This window comes from Gavialis gangeticus, unplaced genomic scaffold (assembly GCF_001723915.1).
Source record: "Gavialis gangeticus isolate Ggan-Ray unplaced genomic scaffold, GavGan_comp1, whole genome shotgun sequence".
Classification (NCBI taxonomy): Eukaryota; Metazoa; Chordata; order Crocodylia; family Gavialidae; genus Gavialis; species Gavialis gangeticus.
The window spans coordinates 137769436-137776751 of NW_017729022.1; the positions used below are offsets into that span (position 1 = coordinate 137769436).

The following is a 7316-nucleotide window of genomic DNA, read 5'->3' on the forward strand; positions in this document are numbered from 1 at the left end:
TGCCTCTTTGGGCTGCAGGACAGTGGTTTGGGTCAGAGTCCACTGACTTCCATGGAAGTCGTATGCACATCCTATATGGCTAAAGTTTTGCCTGTTAGCCTGAGGTGGGCCTTTCTTTTGTCTTGACAACATGAAGGTCTAAGCCATAGATTCAGTTTACAGTCTACAGGAAATCATTCATGGACAAAAATTATGCTAAGATGTGGAACCAAGTAGCAATGGAACCAAATCTACCTGCCCATCCCATGGGAAAAAGCACCTTTGGTCATGAAGGATAGAGACAACCTATGCTGTAAATGCATGCTTCATGCCAATAGGCCTCAGTGATGAAGTGTTGTCATTTGATAACCAGGACATGTTTGTGATTAATTTGTAACAGCCTGCAGTGTCCCATTGGCAGACAAACTAACATTTCAGCATTGGTAAAGCAGTGAAATCAGTTTGTTAGTTCATAATGGAAATACTTTACATCCTGGCACAGAGTAAAGTGTACTGTGAACCTAAAGGGCGAGCAACAGCAATTTCAGGGACATAGGCTGCTGTTATCTAATGTCCCAGCAAAGAGTTGAACTACGAACAAAACCATTGGCTGAAATGCCTGGAAAGTAATAATAATAGTAAACAGCTGTAGGGCTTGACATGCTCATGGTTTCCACAGCTCAGTCCCTGGCTCATAAGCTTTATTGTTATAGGATAAGTATTTGAGATACAGAGGAGCTGCAAAGCATGGTAGAGGGTGGGGAAATAAGTATGTATATAGTGCAGCAAACAATTCAAATAATTTTTGAACAGTATGAGAAAGCAACTGCAGTCACCTAGCAGCTCAAGTGCCAGAGAGGGCCTTAGGAGACAGAATCAACGGGACACAGAGTAAATAGCCTCCAACCCCCCTCCCCACCAAATATCTGCCCTTCATCCAGCAAAAAGAATATGCATGACACCAACCCAGGTTGCAACAGTAAGTGTTGATGTACTATCATAGATCCCGCAGACAGTCTGGCAGCAAAGCTGTTGTTCTTGTCTCAAACCAGCACAAGAAGAAATATTTATATTTCTCATAGGACTCAATCCAAAATCTTTTGACTTCAGGGGGAGCTATTTCATTGACCTCAAAATGCTCAGAGAGCTTGTCCATCATGCATTTCAGTCTGCCAGCATTCTTGCAAGAGCCTGAAGGAGCACTTTGCACCTCTGGTAACTTTAATTTGCATGTTTCTTCCCACTCACTGTGTCCAGCCCTCACTTTCTATTCATTAAATTTGTTTTTCAGTTGTTGACACTTGCTGGTATGTAGCACCTGCACATTAGGGACTCTGCTGCATTGACCAGGTCAGGAGTGTACTAGCATTATCCCTCCAATATGTTTATAGTGTACTGCTTCTAAAGGGTTTGGGTCTATCTTTTATTTTCTCCTCCCTCCAACACTGCATGTGAGACAAGACAATCAGGTCCTTTGTGTATGCAGATCTTTCTTTCTCTCCTTTTACACAGGAATCCACATGGTTTGCCTTTAGAGGATGTTTATCTTTAGTGTGAAACACTCTTATGCAAAACTGATGATGTTACCTTCCCTTTAGATAAACCCTAGCAACAGGCAAAAGGTTACTGCTTGTATAGGCAAGTTCATTGTTCTGGTGTGCATAGCATGATGGAATCATCATCAGATTAGTCCAGTGTCTTTGAAAGGGATTTGGTTTCTACTGCTTCAGTTGTTTCTTGCTTGTCTTTGACATTTTTATGGTTGCACCAGAAAGGTTGACCAAACGGGAGATTATGCAAGTTTCTCACAATTGAGAACTCATTGTCTTTAGACAGACAACAACAAAGGAACAAGGTGTGGAGTTGAAATACAGGTGTGGGAGGTATTTCCCATCAATATAATAAAGCACATCCCACACAGTACTGTTTACTTACAGTAGCAACACATTGATTAATTTTACTACCAGAATGCAAACTAAAATCTAGTGTATAAGGCACAAGGGGTAAAAGAGGCATAAACCCTTGGCTTTTGTATATTATGGTGACTAAATGGAGCTACATGGATTTATACTAGCTGAGAGAGCAAGGTTGTTCAGTGACCCTAAGGATATGTGACCACAGCACAGTGATCCTAAGGACATGTGACACAGCACTTTACAGATACTCAAGCTAGCTCTAAGCACACTAGTTTGGGTAGGCAGAATGGTATAGGCTTCTTAGTTCAGCAGGGTAAATTAGTCCTGGTGGAGCACTGTGCTGACAGCTGTTCTGCTTCTTGTAATCAAGCTCACTTGGATAGCTCTACAAAGTGTCCTAACTCTACTAGTATATGCATACACACAGATTTATGCACAGTACTTGCATGATTTTCTGATGTGCTTGGTGCATATTTAAATCACAACTTGCATGATGTACTAAATGCAAATATTGAAAATCCACAAGACTTTGGAGCAGTGAAGCAAAGTATATGTAATAAAGTAATTCTCTGAAGGGACTTAGTAATGAATAGTGCCGGTCATAATATTTTTGATAGAATAGTTTTCCATTATTTTTATCAAAATTGATATGATTTGTGTAAATGTGTCAGTTTTGACAAGGCAGGCAAGGTTCTTTGGGTAGATTTTGATATCTTTTATTAAAACAACTAAATAGCTGGAAAAAATAGTCTTTGCAAGCTTTCAGGTATAAACACCTTTCATCAGGCTGAGGAAGCACCTGCAGTTGGTGTGTGCTCTTCCTGTGTGGAATGAGTAGTAAAGAAGCCAGAGGCTGGTATGCGTGCAAGAAAATCAGTCAGTGAAAATGTAAATTGAGGAGTCAGTGGGTGAGAGACAGGTGAGGGTGGGGAATGTATGTAGCTGGTAAATAGTGGAGAGGTACCTGGGGAATCAGATGTTAGGCTATAATGTGTCACAGATCCAATGTCTATATTTAGTCCATGGATTTTTGTATCCAGTAGGTTGATGAAGTGAAATTTGTGGGCTTGACTGTGAAAGGTGTTTTGTAAATTCCTTTTGAGGATTGGAACTGAGAGATTGGAGAGAGGGTGGCTTTCTTGTGAGAAGTGTGCCCCAACAGGTAATTGGGTATTCTTGTCTTTCATAGATTTCAGGTGTGTTTTCATTCTGGTGTGCAGTTGTTGTTTGGTCTCTCCTATGTATTTTCCTTCAGGGCATTTGGTGCACTGGATAAGATATATTACATTTCTGGAGGTGCAGCTGTTCCAGGAATCCAGGAATGCTGATGGCTCTGTTGTGGGGTGTAGTAATTGTGGGGGTGGTGGAGATGTGTTGGCAGGTTTTACATTTCTTGTCCTGGCATGGTCTGGATCTGTTCAGTATGTTTTGGGCTGTAGGAAGTTTGCTTCTGGTGATGAGGTTAGCAAGGTTCAGCGCCTGTGTGAAGGCTACAATGGGTGGTTCTGGGAAAATCTCTTTAAGAACTGGGTTTTCTAGTATGGCTTGCAATTGTTTGAGGATTTTCCGTATAGGTTCCAGGGAGGAGTGATATGTCATAACCAGTGGTGTGCAACCAGTGGGGGATTTCCTTGTGGTGTGTAACCAGTGGGGGATTTATTTCTGTACTGCAGCAATTATTCATGTGCTATCTGGATAGCTGTTTCAAAAGCGCGATCTGTATCTGTTGGTGTTATGTGTTCTTCAAGGTAGAAAAGGAGCTAATTTACAACATGCAGGCCTGTGAAAATGCAAATAAATGGTAGTTTGAAAGACAATAGGTAGAGATAGGAGGGGAGGGGAGGGGAGGGAAAGGGAGCAAAATATGTGAAGGAATGCAAGTGGTCAGCTACAGGATTGTTACCTGGGGTTATCAGGTGGCAGGCTGGTTGTAATGTGTCATAAATCCAATTTTTTAGCCTATATTTAGTCCGTGAATTTTTGACAACATTTTAAATGGGAAAATAATTTGTTTGGACTTTTTCTGGTAAGGAAATTCTGTTTTATTTTGACTTTCTTATTTGGTTTGACATGCTACGTTATGTTATATTTAATATTTATACTTAATGTATTACAATGTTGCCAAGTGAAATTCTGTTTTGGGGTTTAAGGTTTCCAAATCAAATTTTTCTTGGAATTTCTGTTCTGCAGGAATTTTTTAAAGTTTGACTTTTTGTTCTGATTCAGAACAATAATACATTTTGGAATGTCAGAATTTCCCACGGGGCAGGAATCCTGTTTTCAAATCAACCCGACTAATGAGCAATGAAAAACCTCTTCTGATTGCCCATAGAGGACTTGGCTCCTGATCGCTTCTGGAATTTATTCAAAGAGCAAAGATCAGGAGGATATTAGGAAGCAGTCTCATTATGGTTCATTCCCAAAAGGCAAGAGAAGAGGCCAGTAAAGAACTTGACTGTTTGTCTCACCCACCAGCTGTCATTTCTATTCCAGATGCACCTCATCTCTTGCCAATGTTCCTTGTTAAGAAAAAAAAAAGTTAGCTTAAGAACATAAGATGGAAGCAAGTCAAAAGTGCAGAATCCAGATATGATGTGAAATGAGACGCAAATATGTGCCTCTCCCCTGGAGATCAGTGTAAGTCATCACAACTCACCTTTGGACTGGTAGCGCCTCTTTAAGCTGGAACTAAGGTTAAGTATGATTTTCAGCAGTAAGTTTGTCCAACCTGTTAGGTAGAAGGCATTTATTACTGCAATGCTTGAGCACCTCATAGTCTCTGATTAATTTATTCTCATTATACTGCTATTACTGAGGCGCAGACGGATCAAAACCTTCATCTGTAGCTCTGTGATATCAGTAAGAATCTTTCCTTTTATTTCAGTGGTCATTGAATCATATCCCAAAGTGACATGCCCAGTAGAGCTGATGATCTGGCCTATATTCAATCTAAAAGTATTTCCAATCATTTTATGATACACCATGTTTTAAATGTACATATTAAGAAAAAAGTCATGTTGCATCTACTTTAGACATTGCTATAAAATGAGATGTTAACATGCAACATTATTTTACAATGAGCTATGGTACTCAATAAAAATGCTGGAAAGTTTTGATGAACTTTATCACAATAGTCTAGGAAGATTTTTTTGTGCATTTAACCAATCTGTATTGAGGTATCCCTTGGTAAAATAATTTTAAAAAGCACTTGCATTTTGAATTTTTTTGGCAGTACTTGACTGACTTTCAATGCAGTGGATTTGCTATGGTAGTTTCATAACAGTAAATAGTCCATGGAGACATGAATATGAATGCAAGAAGATATTTTTTTGCCAAGGGTGGAAACTAAAATTGCTTACTTTACAAAATGTTACGCTTTTGATGCTATTTACACTAACAGAAGGCCAAATTGCAGTCTCTTAACCTAGGCTGTAACAATTAAACTTTTTGCCTGTATTACTGAATTGTACAGTGTCTCGGAACTATTGCCAAGAAATGACCATAATGCAAATACTATTAAGTAGTGGATAGGAGAGCTGTCTACAAGTAATGGAAGGGTGTAAATACCACAGAGGGAGAGGAAGTAATTACTGTGATACAAAAGGGTATAACTAAGAACGAATGGGATGAAATTGAGCAAAAGGACATATTTAGGCTGTACATCAGGAAAAAGTTCTTAATGGTGAGAATTATTAGAGTAGACTGTGGTATATTCTTCCCAGGAAAGTGGTAAGAGACCTATGTATTAAGTTATTTAAAATCAAGCTAAAGAAAGTACTCAGGAGTACACTGTAGGGAACTAGTTTTGCTGTTGGCAAGGTGCGGGGAGGGCAGAATTGGTATATTTGATGATCTAATCACTAAATCTCTTCCTTCTTTAATTTCTATGGTTTGTATAATATTACTGGCATGCCACAGATTAAGTACTTAGCTTTGGATAGTAAAATTAATTTATGAGGTAGAAATAATTCTTTATTTGTTCCAGTATATACATATCATGTTTACATCACATTTACTTTTACTGTCTTTCATTTGTGCTTACTTATAAGAAAAGGATGACGTCCTCCACTGCATTGCAATATTAAGGGATGTACATTTAGCAGCATGGAGTAACATTTTGAAAGGAGAATGTTAGATACTTCTGCTTTCTGTTGAAAATGGTAGGACCTTTCTAATTCAGTGACTTCTGTATTATAAAGACATGCATGTCAAAATATTATTATATATGAGTAAGAGTAGGCCAGAACAGTGACTAAGCAATATTGTACATGAGTTAAATTCTGTATCTAATTGTTTTCAAGTTTCCTCTCATTTCTATTGCTCAATTCCTCTCCCTCATATTTTAGATGCCTAGAAACTGTAGAGACCTGTTTCTGACTCTGACTCATGTGCAATGAGATAAGAAGCCCTTTGTGATTGTATCCTGACAAATGAAATAAGCATCTGGGAAGCTTGTAAAAGAAAGTATTTCAAAGAAAAAAAATTATGAAGTAAAAAACTTTAGCAATGTCTGCTTTAGAAATGAAATATGCAGGGTAGTCATCTTCATTTTCAGGGTTTGGGACACTGAGAATACTGTTTTCACTCCCCAGTCATGATGATATGCCCTGCAGTAAATACTTGAAAAATAAGCTATGGACCGCCTTCCCCCCAATTTGAGTCACCACAAGGCTCAGAGGGCATGTGTTGTTCAGAGACACCTGTACCATGGGAGGTTTGCAAAGGCATTTATCTCTTGGAGATGACAGTATGAAGCACTGTTGGCTTCCCCCAAGTACTGTCATTCAAATATTTTACTGCCTTAGGCCTGTGCTGATTGAGAAAACCAGGCACTGAACTATCTTACTATTTTTTTCTCTTCTTTTCATACATAGAACTGGTATAGTAAGAGACATGAAGCATATCAACGCAGCTGTGGGTCTTCAAGGAGATGCTCACTGACCCTTTCTTTTCCCAGCAGAAGGAAGAACAGCTGTTATAGTGCAGTACTGAGAAAGTGCTGTTAAAATAATTCATTGTAAAAATTATTAATCCCAAAGGTTGTCAAGGAATAATTACTATGCTCTTCTACTGTTACAACAGGTCTAAATTGGTCATATACATTATTAATAATTCTTTCCTTGGTGTTTGGAGAATACTATTTTATTCAACAACATCTGCCTCACTGTCTTTAGAAAAGTAAAAGAAAGAGACGTCCGTTGTATTCAGTAGGCGAAGGAGGGTCTTAGCATTTGGCTACTGGAGTAAGTTCTTTTCTCTGGTCAGCCTTCTCTTGTGTTCTTCAGAGCACCACTGAGGGAGAATCCATGGCATATGCCCAACGAGCCTTGAGAGGGATGGTCCTGAACACACTCTACCAACAAAATCCCACTTGCATTCATCAAGCCTGGAAATGGAATAGTGAAGCCATGCTGTGGGTGT

General features: G+C 39.0%; 1 long non-coding RNA gene across 1 annotated transcript in view; it reads left to right on the forward strand.

Annotated features, from left to right (window-relative positions):
* Positions 1 to 7032, forward strand: part of LOC109296722 — a 112847-nt gene extending 105815 nt beyond the window's left edge. Inside the window, exons 2-3 of the long non-coding RNA XR_002097033.1 lie at positions 4389 to 4532; positions 6770 to 7032. This is a non-coding gene — a long non-coding RNA (uncharacterized LOC109296722). The remainder of the gene's footprint in view (positions 1 to 4388; positions 4533 to 6769) is intronic.
* Positions 7033 to 7316: the final 284 nt, after the last annotated feature.